The sequence below is a fragment of the Phascolarctos cinereus genome, unplaced genomic scaffold, assembly GCF_003287225.1.
Source record: "Phascolarctos cinereus isolate Bilbo 61053 unplaced genomic scaffold, phaCin_HiC Scaffold_3;HRSCAF=262, whole genome shotgun sequence".
Classification (NCBI taxonomy): domain Eukaryota; kingdom Metazoa; phylum Chordata; class Mammalia; order Diprotodontia; family Phascolarctidae; genus Phascolarctos; species Phascolarctos cinereus.
In genome coordinates this window covers 155,500,362-155,527,263 of record NW_027555736.1, presented here as the reverse complement: position 1 = coordinate 155,527,263, position 26,902 = coordinate 155,500,362, and positions in this window count along the sequence as shown.

The following is a 26,902-nucleotide window of genomic DNA, read 5'->3' as shown; positions in this document are numbered from 1 at the left end:
GGTTTGAAGCAAGTGAGTGAAGGCTCAATCTGGATTTTGATATAGGCCAAGAAAGCAGAAATCCATCAGTTGCCTTAAAATCCCGCCATGCATTCAGGATGACAGGCTGCCCTGAAGGGGAACGGAGATCGTGGAAGCTGCAATCAGTTCACAAATATTTACTGAGCCCCTACTGTGCTAGGGACTATGGGAGATATGGAGACGTCCAAGATCTGGGCTCTGCCTCCAAGGAGCTTACACTCCATTTCATGAGAAAAAGCAAACACATGGTTTGGGAATACTGGTACCTGACTGTGTGGTACTGATTGTAAATGTATTGGGTTTTCAGAAAAGAAAACAATGTGAGTGAGGTAGGTCAAGAAGGCATCATCAAAGAGGATTACGTGAGATGTAATGACGGAAAATCGGATAGCATTTTGCAGATTAAGGGTGGTGTTGTATTGAACTAAAACTGTACCTGTGCTTGGAATACTTCACATAGAATCATCTCTCCAAAGGACAAAACCAAGAACAACCATGAAAGTGACAAACAGACAAATTTAGGTTTGATTTGAAGGGAAGAAAAACCAAAAAGCACCAAACTTCTTAATTATTAGAATCATCCCAAAGTAGAATGTTGTAGGTGGTGGGGTCCCTCAGATGAAGAACTTTGAGCAAAAACTGGATGACCACATGTCTGGTATGGTAAAATGTGGCTGCCTTTCAGATTCTTCCTCAGATGATGCAGCTGTTTTCCGGCTTTGCTGGGCTGTTGATTTTGATCTCTTCAGACCTCCTTAGAATCACCTCGATTGTGGTAACAATGTCTTTGCAATGGGAGATTCAGTTAGGCACTTGGGCCCAAGCATGAAAACACGAATAATAGTTGAATTTAATCCAAGTCACTTTGCCTCTTAGGGCTTTACTTTCCTTATCTGATAAAGTAAGGGGAGTTTCTGGCATGTACTAGGCAGTTAAAAATGTTTATTGATTGATTAGACTAAATGATTCTAGGGTCTCCCATCCAATATATCTTCCACACGGCTGCCAAAGTAGTTTTTCTAAAGTGCAGATCTGACCATGTCATTCTCCTACTCAGTAAACTTCAGTGACTCTCCATCATCTCTAGGATCAACTATAAACTCCTATTTGGCATCTAAAGCCCTTCATGACCTGGTCTGATCCTACCTTTCCATACTTATTTTGTATTACTCAATTTTACACACACTATGGTCCAGCCAACATGGGTAGCTATGGGGCAGCTAGGTGGTGCAGTGGATAGAGCAATGGACTTCAAATCAGGAAGACTCATCTTTCTGAATTCAAATCTGTCCTCAGACACTTATTAGCTGTGTGACACTGGGCAAGTCACCTAACCCTGTTTACCTCAGTTTCCTTATCTATAAAATGAGCTAGAGAAGAAAATGGCAAATCACTCCAATATCTTTGCCAAGAAAATCCCAGTTGAGGTCATGAAGAGTGGGACATGACTGAAAAGACTAAATAACAGCATGGTCCAGTCCAATTGACTTCCTTACTGTTTCTCCCACATACCACTCTTATGTGTCCTATCTCTGTGCTTTCATATGGCTACCCCATGTCTAGAATATACTCCTTCCTCTCCTTTTCAGAGAATCTCTAGCTTGGACTTAATTCGAATACCAACTTCTATACGAAGCCTTTCCTTATTTCTAATTGAGGCAGTTAAGTGGGCAGGTGGACCTGGTATGAAGAAGACCTGAGTTAAAATCCCACCTCAGACACTTACTAGCTGTGTGATCTTGGGCAAGTTACTTAATCTCTGTTGGTCTCAGTTTCTTCAACTGTAAGATGGGCATAATAATAACAACTACCTCCCAGGGTTATTGTGAAAATCAAATGAGATAATATTTGTAAAGTACTTAGCATAGCACCTGGAACATAGCAGATGCCAAATAAATACTAGCTATTATTGTTATTGTCATTATTACTGCTCTCTCAAACTGCTACTGCCTGCCCCCTAAATTTTATCCATTTTGTTAATACTTAAAAATGTACATATTGTTTTCCTTTGCTAGATTGTAAACACCTGTATGGCAAGTCACTTTTTCATTTGTAATCTCAATACCTATCACAAAGACTGGCACATCATAGGTACTTAATTAATGTTGCTTGTCCTTTGTTGTCAAAGAGGACCAATGACATGGCAGGGTGATGTCTTGACTTGTGAGTGAAGTGGATTTAAGTGAGGCAGAGTTGCACAGAGTTGTCAGCCTCACTCTCCCTGAGTTATCAAAGTCCAGTGGCATGACAAGAGTCAAGACGACCAGTGATGGTCCAGGATGAAGTGGATGGCCTTGGCATCTTCAATGTTTGACCAAGCTCTAGGCACTCCAAAACATTCTCTGTAATGGGGATAAACTTGAAGGCTTCTCAAAAAGATTGGTAGTGAAACACCAATGCTCATTGATTGACACACATTTATAGATAGTCAAAATTTGATTATTCACACTAATAGAAGAGGTTGGAGTATTAGAAATAAAAGTAGGTTGAAGACTATATCTCTTGATCTATCTTCTATGGCAAGTTACTTAATCTTTTATCCTTAGTTTCCAAATCTAAAAAATGAAGAATTTCAACTAAATCGTCTTTCAGATTCTATTCATCTCTAAATCATAGTTCTGCAACCCAACCAATAATCCAAAAATCACTTCTATTGCACTCTTTAATATAGTCAGAGACATGTAGGTAGAAAGACATAGACAAATAAATACATAAATGTAGCCAATTATATACTCTTCCCATTCGGGGCCTGTTACTAACCCCAGCTTGGACCAGTGTTGACAGCTCCCTAAAGTCCTTTTCACCTCTAAATCTTAGGATCCTTTAACCCACCTGGGTTTCAGGAAGGAGGAAACATTTGCACACTGCCAGAATCAAATGGCCATCAAAAACAACGATCTTTTCCTCCTATCTTCCACTACTCTCCCTTGAAAGTCACATCCCTGGAGAAGAAGAGAGATGGATGTCTCCTGGATGGAGACATTTGAGGCATTCCTCTCTAATATCTAGAAGAAGCCAGAAGGAGTTGGGGGTAGTGTTATTACTGGCCATTATAGGGATTGGACCAGTAAAATCGTGTCCTTTTTTGATGGTCAAACTCCAAACCTTGCTTTATTTCTAAACACTAGCTTCGTGGAAAGAACATTAAACTGGTTCATTGTAGACAACTGATAAATAATGGTTGAATTGAATCAGTCACTTTGCCTCTTTGGGATTCAATTTCCTTATCCGAAAAAATGAGAGGATTAGATTAGATGATTCTAGGGTCCCTTTTTGGTTGAAGAAAATATGATTTTATGATTCTATGACCATATTCTTTTGATACTCAACTCTTGGACTTCGCTTTGTTATTCAGAACCTAGCACTGGAAGAAATCTACATCCACTGCTTCCATTTTAAATACACTATTCAAGTAAATGAAAAAAGCACATTTTAAGATGATCAAGTACGCTGAATTATCTGGGTTGTCCTGGATTACTCTAATTTTGGCTACCCATTAGTTCCAGATTTAGCTTTGAATCAGGTCTTGGTTTGTGCCAAAAACCAACTAGATGCAAAACAGGATATATCAACTCTTCCCGGAAGATTAAGAAAAAGAAAAAGCCCAGAAGGTAAAAGGACTTTGGAGATTTTATCTGTCAGTCAATAAGTCACAGTTTAGTTAGATCACAGGAGGAGTGTGGAAGCAGGGCCTCCTTGTTAGGCAGTGAGGGAATATTAGCACGATTGTTCAGTTTCAGTTGTGTCCAATTCTTCATGACCCCATTTTGGGGTTTTCTTGGCAGAGATTCTGGAGTGTTTTGCCATTTCCTTCCTCAACTCATTTTACAGATGAGGAGACTGAGGCATACAGGGTTAAGTGACTTGCTCAGGGTCACACTGCTAGTAAATGTCTGAGGCTGGGTCTGAGCTCATACAGAAGTCTTCCTGATTCCAGGCCCAGTGCTCCATCCACTGCACCACCTAGCTGCCCCCAAATATTGGTGTAAGGCCCCACATACCAAAGCAGATGGGAAGAATCTGAGCTAAGAGGACACTGACAGCCTTGATAGTTTATCAGGGACAAATCTAGAAATTTTTACAAGCTATGATTTTCCCCAAACCTCTGCTCTATTTTACTAAATACGGAATTTTTTCTTATGCTAAGAGAAAGAAGTTGTAGCTAAATGGAAACAGGATTCATAGTTTCTCCTGGGACAGGAAAACAAAAGGAAAGAATACTCGATTTAGGATCGGAGGACCCAAGTTCAAGCCCAATCTCTGCCACTGGCAACCTGTGTGACATTGGTCAAGTTACTTATACACCCTGGTGCTTAGTTTTCTCACCTGTAAAATGAAGAAGGTGGACTGGATGATTTCCTACCATCTCTTCAACTTTGAAATGAGATCCTGTGATTAATCTGTGATCTTGTTACCCTGAGTTAGTGGGGTTGGTTTTATCATGTGTCCAACCAACAAGAAATATCACTTCATGAGTCTTTAGATCATCTTGCTCAGCAGTATTTAGGATGAGCATTTATAAAAAGAGCTTGTATGCTAACATCTATTGTAGAAGATGAAGAAATAGAGAAATTCTATGAAGCAACACATCTAATACTTGGTGACTTTGCAGCAAAGGTGAGCGTGGAGGAGGAGGAAAAATGTATTATAAAATGTTGCTCAGGATTAAAAAAATGAAAAAGGTCAAAGGTTTCTAGGTTACACAAAAACCTCACATCTAAATGGATATCATGAGATCAATTTTAAAGTAAGACATGGATATATTAAAGATATGTATGTGTGTGTGTATTTACATTTTTATTAATGTCCTTTGATTTTATATATCATTTAATTCCAAATATTCCCCATCTAGTGCGTCTTCTAACATTAATTTTTTTTAAGTTCAGCAAAATCAACCAAACACTTTGTTTCCGAAGGCATGTGCAAATTTCATACAGATAGATTCCCCCCCACACACACACACTTCATTGAAAGGAGGGAAATGTATTTTCCCATCCATTTTCTGAAGCCAAACTTGGTCATTATAATTGCACAATGTCTAGCTTTCTCAGTTCTCCTTAACCTTAGTGCCTACCCTCTGAAATTATCTCCAGTTTGTCCTGTATATTTCTTGTTTGTACATGGTTGTTCATATGTTGTCTCCTCCATTAGACTGTAAGCTCTTTGAGAGCAGGGACTATTTTTCATTTGTATCTTTAGTGCTTAGCATAGTTCCTTGGACAGAGTGGACAAATAATAAGATGCTTGTTGGCTTGATTTCAGGAAGACCTTGGTTCAATCCCACTTCTGACACCAAATGGCTATATGACCATGGACAAATCACTTTGACTCAATTTCCTCATCTATAAAGTTAGGATAGTAATAACTGTAATATTGGTCTTATTGTGTTTTTATGGGATTGAGATGAAATAACTCATGCAAAGTACTTTGTGAAGTTTAAAAAGATATGTAAATATCAACTATTATAACTATTCTTATTCTTCTCATCATATTGAAGCAGTTCTTGGACAAGTTACTATCCTACTTTTATGTTTGATGTTCAGCACCTGTTACACAGGTGGAAAAATGATTTTTTTTTTTTTTTTGGTAATTGAATTAAGGTATTGTCGGGTAAGTTCTGTAGGCACACTGGAAGTATCTTTGGTACAAATCCAGTAGCAGACTAGATGATGAAATGAGATGTATTTCATCTTGTTCCTACATGGTTTTTATTTCTTCTGCTAGGTCTCTAGAGAGCTTTTCATTCTACATATTCATTATAGTGATGTCTATTAAAATATTGCTCTCAATTTAATGAGTGATCATTATCATCTCTTTGTTTTCATCTTCTAAAAAAAGGGATTAAGATAGAAAAAGATCCTGAGACAAATCACTTTATTATCGCATGTTTAAATTTAATGTTCTAGAAATGAATCGCACAGGTGTTTTTTGTAGTTATAGAAAAGTATCTGGACAAAAGCTCCTCCTATGAATATCCTAAGCACTCCCTGAATCTTGTCATGTCCCCCAGCATTGCAATCTTTGGAGTTCCAGGCTATTCTACCCCACCCTGCCACTGAATTTAGTTACATTCCTTGTCTTCCTCAATTACGGTGAGAGCTCCTAGAGATTAGAGATTGTCTTGAATTTTCTCTTTGTGTCCCTAGAGCTTAGCACCATGCTTGATACATGGTATGTGCTTCATAAATGTCATTCACTCATTAATACCTTGAAAGAACCCTGGGTACAAATCTTGTAGCAGTCAGGAGAGTAGGGATAATATATCTATTTCATCCTGTTCTCATATGTTTTTGATCTTCTCTGCTAGGTCTTAATATTTTGAAAGCTTTTCATTCCATGTAGCTTAGAATTCATGAATATTTGGTCTGGTGTGCCTATTAAACCTATTAAAACTTGTTTTTAAGTTTTTAAAAATTCATTTTATTTTTAATTGATGGAATAAAACAAGCATTTTCAAAGCATAGTATAATAAAAAAAAGATGACTGCACATGAAACTGCAAACCTATTATGTAGAACTTGCTATTCCTTTTAAGTATATAATAAAATTATCATGTAAATTTATTTTTTTCTTTTATTTCTTGTTTTTCCTTCCCTCTCCCATCCCTGGCCCTAAAGATGGCTACCATTAGATACAAATATATATACATGTGTATATACACAAATATATATATATATATATATATATATATATATATATATATATATACACACACACAGATACATATATGTAAAATTATTCTATTGTATACATATATACTCCTACTTATCAGTTCTTTATCTGGATGCAGATAGCATCTTTCTTCACATGTCCTTTATACTTGATTTGAATATAGATAATAGTCAAAATGGTTTATTCACTCAAAGTTATTCTTGAAACAATATTGCTGTTATTGTATACAATTTTCTCTTAGTTCTGCTCATTTCACTCTTCATTATTTCATGCAAATCTTTCCATGTTTTTCTAAGATCTTTGAGCTCATCATTTCTTATGGCACAGTAGTACCCATCACAATCATATGCTACAATTTGTTCAGCCATTCCCCAATTGATGAGCATCCCTGCAATTTCCAGTTCTTTGCCTCTGTAAAGAGAGCTGCTATAAACATTTTAGAATGTATGGGTTCTTTTCCTTTTTTCCTAATCATCTTTGTAAATAAACTAAGTAATGGTATTGCTGGGGCAAAGGATACAGGCAGTTTAGTAACTCTTTGGGCATAATTCCAAGTTGCTCTCCAAAATGGTTGGATTGGTTCAGAATTCCCCCAACAAATGAATTAGCTTCCCGATTTTTCCACATCTCCAACATTTGTCACTTTCCCCTTTAATCTGTTTAGCCAATCTGGTAGGTGTAAAATGGTATCTCAAGGTTGTTTTAATTTGCATTTCTCTAATCAATAATGAGTTAGTGCCTTTTTCATATAAGTTATTTTGATATCTTCATTGGAAAGTTTTTTATGTCAAAATGTTGATTTTGTTCTTTACATGCTGTGACTACCTATCTCTTGACCTTTTGACTTTAATTTTCAGTGGCTGATTAAGAGAACCTAGTATTTCTGATATGCTTTCATTTTCCAGATTATTTGATACATATCCCTTTCACATTGACTTTGATTAGGCAAAATGGTGTTCAGATTGTCTACCATGTATAGCATTTAGATACTGACATAGTCTTTCAGTGCTTTCCCAAAAATCTTTAATAACTCAAGTTGCTTCTGTCATAGTGGTTTTGATAGCTCCACATTTTCTTCTCTGATTTTTTTTCCAACCATGTCAATGGTTCCCATTTATACCTTGATATTCAAAATTGGAAATATCTTTGCAATTTTCTATCAAATATTGTGGGGAAATAGGCAAATTCATGAATGTTACAACAAATACCAGCTTTTTAAATTTACTCTGTTCTGGTATAATTGATATCCTAGTTAGATTCATGCGGCTGAAACAGAAAAGAAGTTTTTTTGGAATTCAAAACTAAGGATGCCCATCTCCTTTTTAAAATCGTTTGAAATATAAGTGTTACTTTTATCAACTATTTTGTTATTAGATATAATTTCCAGAGATTGCATTAAATGAAAATTTCAATGACCCCACGGACTTCAATTTTTTCCTCTTCAGAATTAATCAGAAAATCATTAATTTTTCATAAATAGATCAAGCCAGAAAAATAAAAATGACAATTCTATTTAATTAATTTATATATTAAATTATATATGAATCAAAATCACAAGAGAATATTTTCCAGATCTAGAAAAAATAGCAATGAGATTCATATGGAGAACCAAATGGTCAAAAATTGTAAAGGTAATTTTTTTTAAAGGGAAGGAAGATGACTTATCAATACCAAATATCAGACTGTACATATAGAAGTCATCAGCAAAATGATTTTGCATTGGTTAAAATAAAAGACAAGCTCAATCAGTGGAACAAAATAGGCATGCAACATACAAAAGCAAAAACCCCTGGGACTATGAGCCATTTCCCAATAAATAAATGGCCTAAGGATATGAAAAGGAAGAAAGAAAGAAAAGAGAAAGAAAGAGAAACAAGCTATCAACAACTACATAAAAATACTATAAATTATTAAATAGAAAAATCCAAAATAAAGCAATTTTGAAATTTCGTCTTACATCTATCAGAATGGGAAAGTTGTTTTTTTAAAAAATGGCAAATGTTGGAGGGGTTGTGGGAAAACAGATACACAAATAGAGCATAGGTAATTCTCTGAATTGTTCTAGTCATTCTGGAAAGCAATTTAGAACAATATCCAGAAAATTACTCACCTTTGACCTACCTGAACCACTACTAGCCTATACTCCCAGATAAATTTTAAAAAGAAAAACAGGAAAAGTATCTATTTTTCTATCTATCTATCTATCTACAAATATTTATATATCTCTTTTTGTGATAGCCAAAAATGGAAATGAAGGGAGTCTTTTTGTAATGAAGGAATGGCTAAACAAATTGTTGATGAGACGAAATGGAATATTATGCCATAAGCAATGTTGAAATAGAGAGTTTCATAGCAAAGTAGGAAGACTGCCATGAACTGATGCAAAGTGAAGTGAACAGAATTAGAGCAATTTATACAAAAAGAACAAACTTTTAGAGTAAAAATCAACTTGGAAAGACTTTAGAACTCTGATCAAAACAATGATAAACCACAAGTCTAATAAATGAAGACAGAACACAACACTCACCATGGAGAAATGATGAACTTAAAATGAAGAAAGAGATTTTCAGAAATGGCTAATGTGAGAATTTGTCCTGCCACATTATGCAACTATGTATTGAGGGCCCTATTTGAGAGGAAAGGAGTATTTATTTATTTATTTATTTTCTCAATGGGGTGGAATATAAGTGGGAGGGAAAAATTAATTTTTTAAAAAAATGCTTTTTACTTGAAAAAATAAAAATAATAAATTTAGAACAAAACAAACCTTGTTCCCCTTTAAATTAAAAAAACAAACAAACAAACACCTTTTCCTTCTTCAGATTTCAGAAGCACCTTAATTTCATCTCTTAATTTGTTTAGACTAGGTTTAGGAATATAGTTATTTTTGTGATTGTTCTGTTCTGCTCTGTGACTTGGTACTGTGCTGGGCTCTAGGCTGGTGACTTTGCACAACCCTCCCTCACATAAATCCATTTCACTTACATATTACGGCATTACCTCCCTGATGTCATGGTCCTCTTTGAGAACAAAGGATGAGCAGCAACCTCTGTGAAAAGAAAAAGGTGCTGACCTACAGGGGATGCAATTGGAGCTGGCCAGCTGCGCAACACAACTCTCACTAGTAGCTAGAAGAATCCAGAAGCATTTGTCTTAGGTGCATTAAGCTGACTGAGTGGGGACATCACAACCCAATATGCTAGGTTAGAAAGTGAAAATTTCACTAAAGAAGACAAAAGATGGAAAGCATATTTCTACATGTAGAAACAATTTATAGAGATTGTACTACTAGTGCCTTACTGCCACCACCCTCAAACAAACCCTGGAATTTTTTGTACATATTTTGAATGTACCTTTTAATATACACATTGTCTTCCCTGATGGAAGTTCCTTGACGGTAGAGACTACTTCACTGTTGTCTGTATCTCTTGTTTGGCCTTTGTTCTTGAAGAGTACTGTGACATCAGGGAGGTGATGCCATGACATGCAAGTGAATTAAATTTAAGTAAGGGAGGACTGTGCAAAGTCACCTGCCGCATTTCCTTCCCTGGAGCCATCCGGGTCCAGTATTGAGATATAGATCAGGTTCCCCACCCCTGGTATAGTTCTTAACCATATGTTCAAGTAAATTTCATTGACTTATACTCAATTTGCTTGCAGATTTCATCTGGCTCATTGGTTCCAAGGTTGTCCATCTATTATCTTTCATTCTTGCTACATTATCAGCCTACCTCCTTTTCCAATCATGTGTGTATTTTATTGATGACATATTTTATAATCACTTCTCACCCACAGGTGATTTCTATTAATAGGATGTTGAATACCTACTATCTCTCATGTGTCTTTTCATTGATGCTTTATTTACCTGTAGTTTAAATTCTTCCAAAGCCATTGTGTACCATGAATTATAGCCATCTAGCATTGTCAGAAGAATATCAATGTTAATGTTGCTCATCTATGGCTTTCACTACTCTTTAAAAAATATTTGACCGTACATTTATATTTGAACACAGGTACCCCCTTGTATTCTGTCTCTCCCCTTCCCTGTCTGGACTATTTCCTTATTCTCTTGAAGGAGGAGGAATGTTGCTTACCCTGTTAAACCTACACTGTTATGGTAATGGATTCTTCAAAATGGCAATAGGTTCTTCCTTTCTCAGGAATATGTGTGCTTCCCAACAATATCTAGACCAGGGGCCACAGATTCCCCATTCTGATCTTGACTCAAAGAATAGTTTCAATGATGAGAGTGTCAGATGTTATAGCAGGCTAGTAGGAAAGATAATGTTGGGCAAGATAAATAATGATAAATTTGGGCATTTGCAGCTCACTAATCATAGCATATTGGGGGCCATTATTTCTGCATATGAAATAGGAAAGGGAGAGGCTGCATGATGTATTCTCAGAGGGAGCATGGTACGGTGTAAAGAACTTTGAATTTGTAATCAGATGACATGATTCAAATCTTAGTTGTGCTGCCTGGATAACCTTGGGCAAATCATTTAAATCCTTTTATATCTGTTTCTTTATCTGTAAAATTATACACTGCTGGGATAGAGTAGGTGATTTCTAAGGTCCTTTCCAGCCCTAATTTTTCTGATCACTAGCTACTGTAAACTTATTGGCAGAGTTGAAACTCAAGTTCTAGTCCCTTGGTTCCTGGTTTTATTTCCCATGGGGGTCATAAGCTGTAAGCCTGATATTTTGGGGGGTAAATGGCAGGCCCAGAAATACATGTTCCAATGCTTATTCAGATTCATCATTTCTCTGGGAGCGAGAGGTAGAGGAGTCTCATAGGACCCTGAGGAACTTAACAGTTTTATTTCCTTATCATCATAAAGACCAAAATAATGTCAGATCATCCTGTTAACATAGAATGTCAGTGCTGGAAGGGACCTCAGAGATCTTCTAGTCTGACTTCCTAGTCTTATAGATGTAGAAGCCAAAGTGGTACTATAGTTTCAACTATAGAGTGTATATAGATTACAGTGGTAGTATGCTTTCAACTATAATTTTACAAACATTTAAATCTCCATGTTTATATTTAAACACAAATTGCCATTGCTTTATAAGTAAGAACTCCCTCTTTGGACCTAGATAACCTCTATTGCCCAGTATGGAGGGATTCCTTACAAGCCCACAATGGAGATGAAGGGAATGGAGAGAAGAGGGAAGAGGAACATTTCTTATTATAAACCTGATAGGACATAACTGAAATGTTGTGTAACTTACGTTTGTCTCATATTTTCTATAAACCCATTAATAGATTGAAAAGAGGGAACTGGCACTAGAACAGGATAACTGCAGAATCTGAAACAATCATGGGGGCATTGCTGCTAGCTTGCATTCCATAACTTGGCATGTTCCTCTTCTTGCTGAAATGTCCGGTTGTGCTGAGCTTTCCTAGAGTATATGCAAATTATGGCATTTTCTCTTGTTCTCTGCTCTAATATTCTTTTTTTTTTCATAGTGGTCAGTGGTCTTTCAACAAACCTTTTCAAACTGTCAAAATCATGAAGAACTCCCCTTAACATCAATGACTCCATTCTTCTAGCCTAGAATCAAATGAATGACAAGAAAAGTCCAAGAGTGTGTTTGTTGTCATTTATGCTCTGCTGCCAGAGTTCTAGGGTCCCAGAAGGTAATTAGGTAATGGCTATAATGGTTCCATGACTCATTTAACAAACATAAATCACCATGTATTTGTATGAAAGAAACTTGATGAATTTTAACCATGTTAAAAATGGAATATGAGAAGGAAAGGTGAGGTCGCTGTTTAGTAGGGTAGATCTTCAATCATTGTAATTCCAAAAGTGATAGCTATAACTTATTTGGATAACACTCTAAAAAAAAAATCAGGTCTCTGAGCCAACACGTCATACTGAATAGAGTGCTGGCTATGGAGTTGGGAAGAGCTGGATTCAAACTGTATGGCCCACACCTACTAGCTCTATGACCCTTGGCTACTCACTTAACTTCACTAATCCTCAGTTTCCTCATAAGTAAACAGAAGGGATTGGACTAGATGATCACTAAGTTCCTTCCAATCCTTATGATCCAATTCTATGGCCAGCATTTTTTAAAGACCCTGGTTTTTCGATCCTCAAAATTAGGTGTAGGAAAGTTTCCATCCAATAGGATCCTAAAGATATTCTGTTCAAAAACATAAAGGTACCCACCACAAAATTTCTCCTGTCAAAAAACAAAAAACAAAACTCCACTACTTCCACAAACCAGTTGGCGTTGTCATCAAGCCCTTTGAGTTCAAAATAAAGTTCATTCTGGAGTTTTCAGCATCTGAGGATAACCTTGGCTTTTCCTTTTGAAGTGTGTCCTTTGAAGTTCAAGGTAAAGGATCCATGTTTACTCAAGAAGATTGCTAATCTATGGAAGGATGCTCCTCTGTAACGTTCACATGAAGTTAACAAAACAAATGGTTTTGACTGTAATTCACGAGCTGAGGCCACCTTTTCTTCCTAGCTCGGCCCTTCCAGCTGAACATCAGTCAAAAAATGAGAGGGAACCCAACAGGGTTTGAGATCGCACCCCATGGTGTTTCAGGCCTTTATGTCACAGTGATTCAGAGTCAGGGCTGCTGATCTCCATTTGGTTGATACATTTTAGGGTCTAGGGTTTTTCTGTGTTTGCAGAGATTCTTCTCCAAAATCTCTGTCACATGACTACATCCTGAAAATTTTTTCCTTCTTCTAATATATTAGGTAGAATATATAGAGGAAAACGCAGATCACTCTGACAGACTGTTACATGAGTCCTTGTGAGGGAAGAAATCACACAAGCGATGGCTTACAAGTTCCAAACTTATTTGGTCACATAATACTTTGTGTCTTGAAATATATTGATGAGATCCATAAATGCTAGTGTGGGAGGTCTAAGAATTTAAAATACCTCTAGGGTGGAGAAATGTTGAAATGTGTAGAGGAAACTAAATGAATTTTCATATGCTGATTTACTGCCTGTAATGAATATTCTTGATACATATTAAATTTAATTGTTAATATTCCTAAGAGACACTATCACTGGCACCAACATTTATTCATGGAATTCGTTGTCACATGAAACACAATTTGGAAACTACTGCCTCAAACAGAAAATGTGAGGAAAATTAAGGTTTCTCTGAATGACCTCTGCTCTTAGAAGTATAGAAACACAGGTAAGACTTGCAGGTTGAATTCCAAGAGCTCAATCTCTAAATATTATTATTGAATCTAAAGCAGCCTCAACACTTAGCCAACAAGAAATCTTGGTGTATGGATTATTTCCAAGTGAAAAGGTGATCAGGCCATCGCTCATGTAGCAAATGGCAAAAGAGAAGGATGAAAGGCAGTGTGAATGGTAATGTTTATCCATATTCTTCTGTACATGTCAAAAAAATGGCAAAGGAATGTCAATGGCCCTAAGAAAACAAATCATCTAGTGGGTAGAGATAGTCAATATCTTTTTGCTTTTCCTTTCACATTCTCTCTCCAATGATGGAATAAATACCACAGAAATATCTATACAGCTATAATTAATTGGGACATATATTCGCATCCTCCTCTAATCTCTTTATCCCTCTGTTTCCTACTCCCCTAACCTTAGTCATTTGGCCTAGCTGTTAGTGATACTAAGAAAATTGTATGTATCACATTTGGTTTCTAAAGGGTTTTCTCTATTTGGAAAGAATGATATGATTAACTCCTTGCAAAACTGAAGACACAAGTTTAATCATATACTTTGATCAAGACAGTTTAGTCAAATACTTTGTGTTTGCTCTTTGAATGACCCTCAACAGGTCTGCTTCTTGGTGATCAATTATATCATGGGACTTTGAATAGATGTTGCATATGCTAGCCACCAAATGGTCTTTCTCTGAGCACTGAGGGTCACTTGTTTGGTTAAAGTCCTTCTAACCTCTGTTGATGTTTATCTCTTGCCCTAATGTAGTGGGCTGTGTCTGCTTCATTTTCTTTCAAGGACTTACCACCCAGAGTTAGGAGATCAATAATGAGAGTGGGAGGTGTAAGAAAAAGAAGAGCATATATTATTTCAGCAAGGTAAAGAAACAGGCTCTCCTGAGGCTAAAATCAGAGAGGAGAAACTGGCTCCTCCTCCATTTAAGATCTTTGCTTGTATCATCAGTTTTCAAGTTCTCTTTAACCTGGTTTCTGTTGCTTAAGTTATCTAAGTATGAGGAGCAAGATACATTCTGGAACAAGAGGGATTCTTAATAATAATAATGTGTGTATAGCATTTTATACCTCTTGGAGCATCTTCTTGGACAATATCTCTTGCTGGATCCTGGCAGAAAATCCTGACAAGTAGGAAAGGAAGACCAGGGGTCCTTGTAATTTGATAGTTACCTAGAGAACATTTATGATGCCAGGTCCCACTGGTGATCTGGGTTGACTTTGATCCTGAAATGAGTTGGGACTTCATACTTACCCTGGAGTAGGGCTCACCCAAGATTAGACTGGACCTCAGGGGTCCAGATCTCGGGTGAAGGGGGTGGGGAATGCCTTTTGTCCCCTTGCCCAGATGTTTCCCCAGCTGGTTTTGTGGACTTGTCACACCAAAATCCTTCTGTCCTCCACACCCTTCATGTGAATGAATGCCCCTCAACTAATATTTCAAAAAATCTGTCAGGAGAAAGGAATTGATAACCAGGGCTGAGGCTGGGCATGCAAATGATGTGTTCACCATTTGGCTGCTTCAAAAGATGTTGGTTCAGCTGTTTTGAGAAGTAAGAGGGTAATATGTGGAATGATACAGGGTCAGAGAGCTCCATCATTTGGAAAATCGGAGAGTGGTTTTCCTAGTAGCATGATTTTTGTGACAGAAAGAAAGTGGGAGTGGGGAAAAGGAGGAAGGAATAAGTTTTTAGGAGATGATAATAGTAGATATCTTAATCCATATTAAGAGAAGAATGACCAAAGAAGATCTGAGCCATGAAAACTTTCAGCAGGATTATTGACTGCTAATTTAGGGTCATCACTGTATTAGCCAGAATTGTGTTTCCATGGATCTGCAGGAGGGTTGTGTTAGCTCCATTCCTATGAAGGCTAGCTCTTTGTACATGTGGAATCTATGCGAAATACTCCCTGGAAAATTTTAAATTATGGTTAATGGAATTTTGAGAACTCTGTGTCTCTCACCTGATTAGCCCAAGACAGGTTGCATTTCATTTATTTAAATGCTTCATGTTATTCTTATACGAGACCATGGTCCAATTGAGCTTCTGTTATTGTTTGTAGTTTTTGCCCTGATTCAAGAAAGCCAAGCCTCCAACTCTATTGCTATTGGGTCACAGATTTAGAACTGAAAGGAACCTCAAGGACCATGCGGTCCAACCCTCTCTTTTCACATTAGTACAATGAGACTTTGCCTTGGAGTCAGGAAGAACTGGGTTCATGTTCAGACACCAACACACCCTGGTTGTGTGACCTTGGGCAAGTAATTATAACTTTTGGTGCCCCAGGCACTAAAAAAATTTGCAAAATAGGTACTCATCTGAATCAGAGGAAAAATGATCCTCACCTCAAATTTTCTGTACCTCCTAGTACGTCCTGTCTTGGGATTATCTCTAATTTACCATGTATTTATCTTGTTTATATGTAATTGTTTACATGTGGCCTCCTGCACCAGATTGTGAGCTCCCTGAGGGCAGGGACTGCTTTTCTTTTCTTTTTTTTTTTTTTTTGTATCCCTAACACTCAGCACAATTCACACATAGGTTGTTAATAAATGCTTGTTGACTCGACTTGAATTCTCTACCTGTTTGAAATCTCAGATCCAGTTTTTTTCTCAAAATAATTATTTTAATGCATAAAATAAAATGCCTGGATTACATAGGAAACCAGTTACATTGAAATATAGTTATCAATTTTTTAAAGTTAATGAACCCCACATTAGGAACCTTGCTATGAAGGAAAAGGATAATTTAGTGGTTTTAGGACTCAGGGTGGGAATTGATCCAGTTTAAAGCAATATATATATGACTTCAGTGGAGGATATTATATATAGCATCAATCAAATAATCAACAATTATTCATAGAGATCCTACCATGTATTGGGGGTTCAGATCCAGTTTTTAAAAAGGATAAAAAGGGATCTCGAAAAGGTCTAGAGAAGGTCCACTAATGATCAAAAGGATGAATGACTTTCAAATGAGGGCAAATCAACAAATGGGGATTTTTCTGTTTAAAATGACAAAGATGAGGGTTAAAGGTTTCTTTAATTGAAGTGTATAAAATGAGGAATGTGTGTGCAGAATGGATATAAAATCCTGGAGCATTCCAGGTGGGGGGAGGGCATGCAGCTGAAAGTTAAGAGGAGATGAGTTTAATGCAAGTAAAGAGAATTTTTAAAAAAATAGAGCAGACAATTAAATATTTGGAACGTGTTACTAAAAAACTGAGGGGAAGCTAGATGGAACAGTGGATAGAGCACCAGACCTGGAGTCAGGAAGACTCATCTTCCTGAGTTCAACTCTGGCCTCAGATGCTGACTCTGGCAAGTCACTTAACCCTGTTTGTCTCAGTTTCCTCATCTGTAAAATGAGCTGGAGAAGGCAATAATAAACTACTCCAGTATCTTTGCCAAGAAAACCCCAGATGAAGTCACAAAGGGTCAACACAACTGAAACAACTCAACAACATACCTCATAGTATGGTATCTGTGACCCAGTGAAATGAGCCTCTCTGTGCCTCATCCTCAGTATTCTATTTCTCATCTCTATATCTGTTCACTGGCCATTTCCCAGACCCAGAATACTTTCCTTCCTCGCAGAATTCCTCTCCGTGTTGAAGGTACACCTCAAACACCGCCTTAATCATGAAAGCCTTTCCTAATCCCTCCAGCTGTAGTGCCCTCTTTCCTAAACTGCCTTATATTTATCTATTTTACGTTTGTCTTTACTTAGTCTTCAGGAGCAGCTAAGTAGCAAGGGCAAAAAATACGTTGAGCTTGGAATCAGAAAGACCGCAGTTCAAATCAGGGTTGTTTAACATGTTGAATGAGTGGCTCTCTGAAAGTTCTGTTTGCTTTTAAATTCATCTGCATTATTAACATTTTCTCCATCACTTTCTTAAGTCTAGACAATCAACCACGTAATATATTAAGCCCTGTTTTATAACATTTTCTGATTTCCAAAGTGTACATATTCACACTGAAAAATTAACAATTAGCTCTTGTAAGCCAGTATGAGCTGGCTCCATCACACTGCTGATTCAAATCCTGCCTTAATCTCTCCCAGCCTCAGTTTCCTCATCTATAAAACAGGACTTGTTGCAAGGAACAGATAAGATTTCATATGTGAAGCACTTTGGGAACTTTAAAGTGCTACATAGGGTCTCCTAAAAGTCTTGTAAAATGTGTGCCATTATCATCTTTTTCACTTATTCTGTATTTAATTATTTGGGTTGTCACTCCTGTAAGAATGTAAACTCCTCACAAGTAAGGATCCTTTCATTCATTGCATTTGTATTCCTAGTGCCTAGCAAGTGACTGGCACATAGTAGGTATTTCATACGTAGTAGATTCTTGATAGTGAAAAGAATGCTAGACTTGGAGTTAAGAGGGATCTGATTAAAATTCCAATCATGGAACTCATTCTATGATGGTAGGCAAGTCATTTTACAGCACCAGCCCTCAGTTTCCTCATCTTTAAGATGAGTATAATAATATTTGCAATGCCTGCCTCAGGGGCAGTTAAAAGGAAAGTGTTTTGCACGATAAATGTGACTCATTAATAACAGTAGTGATAGTGATGAAGTGGAAGCAGCTCCCAAAGCCTCAATATAATATTTTGAAAAGGAGAATTTATACACTCTATTTTATGAAGGGAAGAGTTGCAAAATGTATTACCAATGGTACTTAAGGTATGTTCGTCAGTTGCTGAAGCCATTTTAGGGACAAACACTGGACATGTGGTAATGTATCGTTGATGAGAAATGGGAATAATGCTTCTCTGCAGTCCCCTCTTCATTTGAGAAGCTATTTCAAATGTGGCTCAGCTACCAAATGGTTCATATGTTACACTCATATCAACTCAGCAACCACAAGTAAACAATTCCACATGTTACATCTGTCATTTGTCATATGGCATGGCATAATTTTTTTTAATGTTCTGCCAAGCTGTTTCCTGATGACAGAAGTTAGACTGGACGGTCATGTGGGGTAAAGGGCTCCACACCATGGCTTCTGTTTTGGGAACAATGTGAAAAGCCATTGTCTCCAGTTGTTGCAAGAGGAGAATTTACAGAGGAGGCAACATCCATGATTTTTCAGAATTAAAATTGTATCTTCAATGGCCATTTACAAAATTACTTTCCCTGAAAGGCAGAAGAAACTCAACAGAGCTCAACAAAGATGGAAGGGTACATTCCTAAATACTTGTTAAAATCTTTAAACCTTTTGTGGAGGCCAGAAAAAAGGACAAGGAAAACTCGTGCGTGACCGACACTTTTCATTGACAAAATAAAGATGCAAGCATGGCTTTCGAGATTGGAAAATAATATTGCAGTGGCAAGAGGTGGTGTGCATTAGCCAGCAGAGCTGGCTTTAGAGTTCTGAAGACCACCTCTGACACACACTGGCTGTGTCCTTGGGTAAGTCACTTGAGCTCTTGGTGCCCCCAGGGAATTCTCTGAGACTATAAATTGCAGAAAAGTTGCCAAGCTGTATTGGTAGAGGGTGTTTCCTCACCTGAGAGTTCTCTACATGAATGAGATCACAGGGCTGAACATCCCGCCCCCCCTCCCCCGCCCCAATGTAGTGTCAGTGAAATACTAATAAGATGAACAAAAACAAAACAAAACATACATACACACACATTTTCAAATAAGATATAGCCTTGATCATTTATAAGACCATTAGACATAGGTCTTCTACAGAATTACATCCTTTGCATCTTCTAGGAGACTTCATAGGCATTGAATGCCAAGATAGCATCAGCAGTGATCAGATCTAGTAATTACAAGCAGTATACCTACATAGAGGGCAGTTAGGCAGCAAAGCAGATAGAAGACTAGTCTGGGAATCAGGAAAACTCATCTTTGTGAGTTCAAATATGGTCTCAGACACTTACTAGCTGTGTGTCCCTAGGCAACTCGCTTAACCCTGTTTGTCTCAGTTTCTTCATCTGTAAAATGGGCTGGAGAAGGAAATGGCAAACCACTCCAGTATCTTTGCCAAGAAAACCCCAAATGGGGCCATGAAGAGTTGGACATGACTGAAAAACAACTGAAATACCTACATAGAAACAATATATTCCCTGAAAGGCTGGCTAGCCATGAAGGCTGGGTTGTTGACAAGGTACCTATAGTTATGGTTGGAAGAAAAATACCCTGAAGACTTTTTGAAGTAGAACATGAAATAGTGTGCCCAAACTATAGAGGAGAGAGAAATAAGAGCACCTATGTGCTTGTATGTAAACCAGAGGTTGAGTTTTTTGAGTGTGACTCAAATAGATTGACTGGCAATCTTTTAAAAAAGGAATTGAACACAAGAGAAGCAATAATGGTGCAGTGGAAAAAGAGAGTTATTCAGAGTTAGAGGATTAGTGTTCAAATCCCAATGCTGACAATTCCCTACATGAATGAGGTTGCAAGACTGGATTTCCCCTCCAAAATGCAGTGTCAGTGAAATACCAATATATGAAGAAACTAAAAACAAATTAGGTAAATAAATCAGTCTTCTAAGTCCAATTTCTTCATTTGTAAAATGAGAAGAGTGGATTTAGCTAATCTCAAGGTCACTTCTAGATTAAAATGTTCCTATCTAAAATGGTTGTTTCTGCTATTATTTTACCCATAAGAGGGGGAATGTGGTGTAGTGCATAGGAAGCTGGCCACGGAGTCAGAAAGAACTGGGTTCAAGTACTGCCCCTGACATACACTGGGTGTGTGATCCTAGACAAGTCACTTAAGCTTTCAGTGCCTAGAAGGAACTCTGGAGAGCGGGTGCCGATATGCATTGGTAGAAGTAATCATCTCACTGAGAGTTCCCTGTATCAATGTAATCACAAGTGCAGTACCAAAAAACCCATTCCTTTTTGTAATTTGAAATGGACTTTTATTATTCTGAATCCAACAAACATAAGCATTTCCATGTACGGAGTAGAGCAAAATAAGATTGTACATGAAACTCTAAGTTTCTTATGTTGATCTTGCTTTTCAAGCATATGATAACACTCAACATGTATGAGTGTAGGGGGTTTTCAGGGAGGACCAGTACATCTGATGTGAGGGCTTGTTTAGCCCTTTTCAGAGCTGCTCATCCACCTTTGGTGTCCACCTTCACCCCACTCTTCCCTGCAGCTCCAAAAAGCTGTAGTCTGTATAGGAGCCACACCCCAGATGGGCAAAACCATTGGTGAGTTAGGGGGATGTTTATCCCAAGCGTGTGAAGACTTCCCCAAGTGGAATGAACAGATGAGAACAATTTGTTCCAAAGGCCATGATGGTGGCTAAAGCAGGCTCTGGGGAGTGCTTAAAGCTTAGTCAGACATGGAAGACACCAAGGTCATCCAGTGCATCTTGGGCCATCACCAGTCTTTCTGATTCTTGGACTTCTGTGACTCTGGCAGAGAGAGTGAGGCAGACAACTTTGTGAAACTCTACTTCACTTAAATCCAATTCATCGGCAAATCATCCCACAATTTCATTGGTCCTCTTCAAAAAGGAAGGACAAATGTTCAACATGTAAGCTTCCAAGCTGTTCTGTTTGTTTATAATTTCTGCTGTAAAGCCTTTGGTGTGGTATTCACTCCAAGTTCTGACCAGAGCTGACCCTACTTAGCTTCCTAGATCAGAGGAGATACAGAGACTTAAGGGTAGTATTACTGGAGACTAGTGGTATTTTAGTTGATGCAGACGATAGAGTTCTGGGCTTGGAGTCAGGAAGACCTGAGTACAAATTCAGCCTCAGAAACCTCCTAGCTGTGTGACCTTGAGCAAGTCACCTCTGCTTGCCACTGGAGAAGGAAATGGCAAACCCCTCCAATATCTGCAAAGAAAACTACATAAACAGAGGTCTAGGGTAAGGCTATCACATGGCTTAAACAGCAAGGTGGAAGAACTTCATAAATAAAAACAGAAACAGGGCGAGAATCCCAGACAAAAGCAATTGCACTAGTACTGTGAGGGCCAGGGCATACAATATGGAGGAGGTTTGGTTAAACTGCAGTTGTTCTGAAAGCAATCTGGGAGTTTTAGTGTATGCTAAGCTAAATGTGAGTCAGTAAGTAGTATGTTATGGCAGCCAAAAAAGCTAATGTGCTCTTGGACTGCATTAAGAGAGGAATGGCTTCCAGGAAGAGGGGGGTGATGGTCCCATTATGCCAGGGATTCTTAACCTTTTTTGTATCATGTATTCATCTGGCAGTCTAGTGAAGCCTACGGACCCCTTCTTAGAATAATATTTTTAAATACACAAAATAAAATACAGAGGATTACAGAGGAAACCAATTATGCTAAATATAATTACCATAGTATTAAAAAACCAAATTCATGCTAAAATAAAATTCAATTCAAAAACACAATGGGAGAAACCACAGTTGTAGAAGACTCATGCTATCCACTCCAGGGAGAGAGGTAATGGACTCAGAGTACAGATTGAAGCATGGGGTTTTTTTTGGACATGGCCAATGTGGGAGTTGGTTTTGCGTGAGTATACATACCTGTAACAGGATTTGTTTGTTTTTTCTTGCTTTCTCGTAGAGTTGGGGAGGGTATAGGGGAGAAAGAATATAAAGCTGAAAATCAAATAAACTAAAATTTAAAAAAAATTTGATGGATAATCATATCATATGAAAATCAGTGGGAAAATACTGGGGCTGTTTTACTTGAGAAGTCTCAGGGAGGCATGATAGCTCTCTTCAAGTATTTGAAAGCCTGCCATGTGAATGAGGGACAAAAGATGGAAGTTATAGAAAAGGCAAATTCAGACTTGATATCAGGAAAAACTTTCTAATCTGTACAGCTTCCAAAGGTTGACTGTGTTGCCTTGAAAGGTGGCAGCTTCCCCCTCCTTGGGAGTGTTCAAGAAGAGGCTGGATGACCACTTGGGCATGGTATAGAGGGGATTCCTTTCAGGTATACATCGGACTAAGCCTTTAGACCTCCCTTCTAATGCTCCAATTTTGTGATTTATAAAATGAGGGGGTTTAAATATTCCTCTAGGGTCCTTTCCAGCATTAAAAAATTTGTGATCCTGTAAAGAGCAGGTGTTACTACAGTCAGAGGCCTTTGGCAAGGAGGGGTGGGACGGAGTGAGGTTGAGGAGGTTAAGGTACTAGATAGAATGGGACACATAGGTGAAATCCAGGATAGAGATGGGGGAGGAGGTTTGCTTAGTGCTGGGTAGGAAATAGGGTAATCACAGTGCACCAAAAGGGAAGGAAGAGACAGCCTTCTTCACGATCCATCCCTGTCTATGATCCTTGGAAACACTTGGTCTGCTCTAAAAGTATCCCCTTGAAGATAAGATTATTTAAGTAAATGCTAGAGCTAGGTTCCTAAGTGATTGAAGTGAGCAGGGGTCCTGAGCTCCTGGTGACTTCAGTGCTGAGAATATTTGTGGCATGCTGGGCCATAGACCATGAAACCTAGCCACCAGCATTGGTGGATAACTTGGGCCCCCATCCCTGGTCAGCATGGAGTCTCTTGGTAACAAGAACAGCTGAGATCCCTGCGGAGGGACAAGTCAGATACCAGTCTTAAGACTCACAACTCTTATCTCTGACAAGTTCATGAATATGCTAAATGTAGGTTAACAGTTGCTTAGGACAAGTATCTCTAAGAGTTCCTTGCTATACAGTGGACCAGGAAATCACCATTTGTCCACATCAGGCAAGAAGAGAAGTGATTGTGGGTATTGGCTTTCGAATATTTAGCCTATAGGAACACAGGACTGTAAATCCAGATATGGAAAGAAGTAATGGTCATCTAGCCAACCCATTCATTTTACAGGTGAAGAAACTAAGAAGTTAAGTGACTTGCCATGCAGGTAGTAGATATAGTAGGGATCTGAACTTAAGTTGTGTAGAGATGGACAGTCTTTTTAGTTTGGGAGTGGAAAAGGGTAACAGACATTTTATTATGCAATAGGATTATTAGAAGCAGCTCACTTACATATGTAAACAGGGGAAGCATCCCAGCTCAAAATGGACATGTGGATGATGCTGCCACTTCATTAGGTGGTACGAGTTCATTATGAACAATGTACCTATGGATCCTAAAGAAGGAGGAGAGGGATTCAACTCCCTGCACCCTCATAAGAAGCTGCAGATAGACCGATATGGAACTTGGGAAGAGGGTGAGAATATCATACAAGGAAAATGCATCTTGAGGAGGGGCAGAGGAAAACTCTCTGGTTTCCTAGCAGAGGTAAAAAGGGTAATATCTGGGAGGCTGAGCAAAAGTTTTAGTAATAATGGCTTCCAGCCCACCCTGTCATAGAACAAGAGTGCTCTCTGAGTTTGGCTTCACCAGTACTAGCCTGGGTACCGTTCAATAGAAATATATAGGCTCATTGTCTCATTCTTCTACGCTACCAGGGACAGCCATTGTGTCCATAAGATCCAATACAAGAAGGCTTGTCCACTGATGTGCAGCTAACACTCAGAACCCCAAGAAGCCTGTAGACACCAAAGAGATAGACAAATAAGGTAAACAAATATGAAGCAGACAACAACAGGTTGACAGAGAAGCACTGAACAAATAATTGATTCATGTGGATTTGCCTATGGAAATAGAATGGTTTATGGTGGTAATTTAGGACCAAGTCATCACCACTAGAAATTACAGAAAGTGTAGCTTTAAGGAAACTGGACTTAGAGAAGAGAGCAAATGGTTGAAAGTGTATAACGTATCACTGCCGGGTGCAAAAATTTAGCAATGAATTAAAATGATACGACATGTTGGCTAGCATTATACATCAGAAACTTGCCAACTATCACGGACTGACAGATGACAGGTCTCCATTATATAAATAAAGATCTCAAAATCTCCTGGAAAACTCAGCAATTAAACTCCTAGAACCAGAGCATTTTCACAGACTGAACTGTTTTCTGTAACTGCCCTGATATGATGTTAATCCAGTAAACTTAAGAAAAAATGTTTTAAATATGTCACCATACCAAATAGTTTCCAAGCTATGTGGAATGAAAAGCCTTCAAAGCATAGAGACATAGCAGAAGACATCAAAATCATGTGAAAACAGGATGAGATACATATCATCTCAACCATCCTCTCTACTACTAGAGTCGTAAGGATGCCTTCAGAGAGCCTACAGAAGATCAGCATATATCCTGTCTTATTCAGCTACAAAAAGCAGTTATTTTATCCATCCCTATAATAGTACTTAAAACATTAAATACAAAAGAAATTACATTTCCTTTAGATTCTTTCTATCTGCTCTCCATAGAACAAGATAAAATGAAGAAGAAGAAGAAGAAGAAAAGAAAGAGGAGGAGGAGGAAGGGGAGGAGGAGGAGGAAGCCCCATGTTGCCCTTTATGGTATCTATAGATAAGTGGCTACATGGAGTTTAACATTTTTTAAAAGTAGTGATGTATGATACATTATGCATGGTTTAGTGACCCCCACTGATCTAGAGTATACTTGCACTCAGCAATGAATCACCTATACATTCTCCTAAATCGATTTAATCTAAGACTAATTAACTCATCAGGGTTCAGGCTACTGAATAGTTTCTCATTAGCAGCTCTTGTTTGTAGAATTTTTCAGTATTTCCAATTTAAGGAAAAAGTTACATTTTGGGGAAGGCGGACATGATAACAATGGTAATTTTTTAAGAAATAGAGGAAAAGAGGGAAACAAATTATTAGACACTTCTGGCAATTAAAGATCAAGTTGAAATAAACCATAAAAGCTCATTACTGTACAACCATTACATATCTACAGACCACATTCCTCTCAACAACTTTGCAAAGTCAGTAGTTCAAATATTATCCCCATTTTACAGATGAGAAAACTAGGACTCAATGAATTAATTGACTTGTTAAGGATCATATGGCTATTAAATGTTAGAGCCAAAATTCAATTTTAGAAATCATATCTCTGAGCCTAGAACTCATATAACTGGCTGGCATCATCTGTCTAAAAATAAAATTTATCTATGGGAAGAGATTTTTCCTTGAAAAACTCAATTGTAAAATTCAGGGACATGGGCTTACTTAAAGCAGGGTATGTGAATCTCCCTCTTCTCCCCCCCCCTTTTTGTGTTCATTCAAGGACCATTGATCCACAGGGAGTAGGGAAGGGAAATTATCAAGACCTGTTTAAAAATGAAACTTAATTTAGCCTATTGAGGTGGGCAGAGTGGGGTAGGGAGGAAGCCAAGAAACTGGGTATGTTCTGAATGAGTGCATTAATTTGAAGACTCATAGAATCATGAAATTTTAGACCTTAGAAATCACTTGGTCTACTCATTTCACAGATGAAGAAAATGAATCTTGGAGGTTAAGTGACTTGCCCAAGGTCACATATCTATTTAATGGAAGAACTGAAACTAGAATCCAGGTTTCCTTATTCATAAATCCACTCTTTCCACTGTGCAATGGCCTGAACAAATTTCTCTGGTCACATGTTGCTGTTGACTTGAGCTATTGGCATCAGAGGAAGTTATCATGCCCATTGAAGTTACATTTAGAACATTCCTGTCCTTACTAACTTGTCTGCTTTTGTTTTCAACCTTCAAATTTTAGTTTTTTGAAACAGAGGTTTATTTTCTCCCAGAATTCTCATGGAATTGTCTGTGGAGGAATAATTTAGGTTTTAGAAATTTATTCTGGATTTTTAGTATGGTCAATTAATTTACTAGCTGACATGTTCTAAATGTCCCTTTGGTTGTCAAAAGCTGTTTTTAGTGTTTATTCTTTGATAGAGTTTGCAATGCTGGAAGGTTACATTAGACACCCATTACATTACATTACATACATTACATTACATTACATTACATTACATTACATACATTAGTCCTTTTCTCCTCACTAAATGAAATGGGGAGAGGGGGACATTTAATTGGACCCTAGTGGGGATAATAATAGCTGCCATTTATATATATCAATTTAAGGTTTGCAAAGCATTTTATACATGTTATCTCATTTAATATGATAGGGGACAGGAATTGGAATTGGAATTGCATTGGTTGAGGAAACTCCTATATGAGGGAATTCCTTTTACTAGTGCA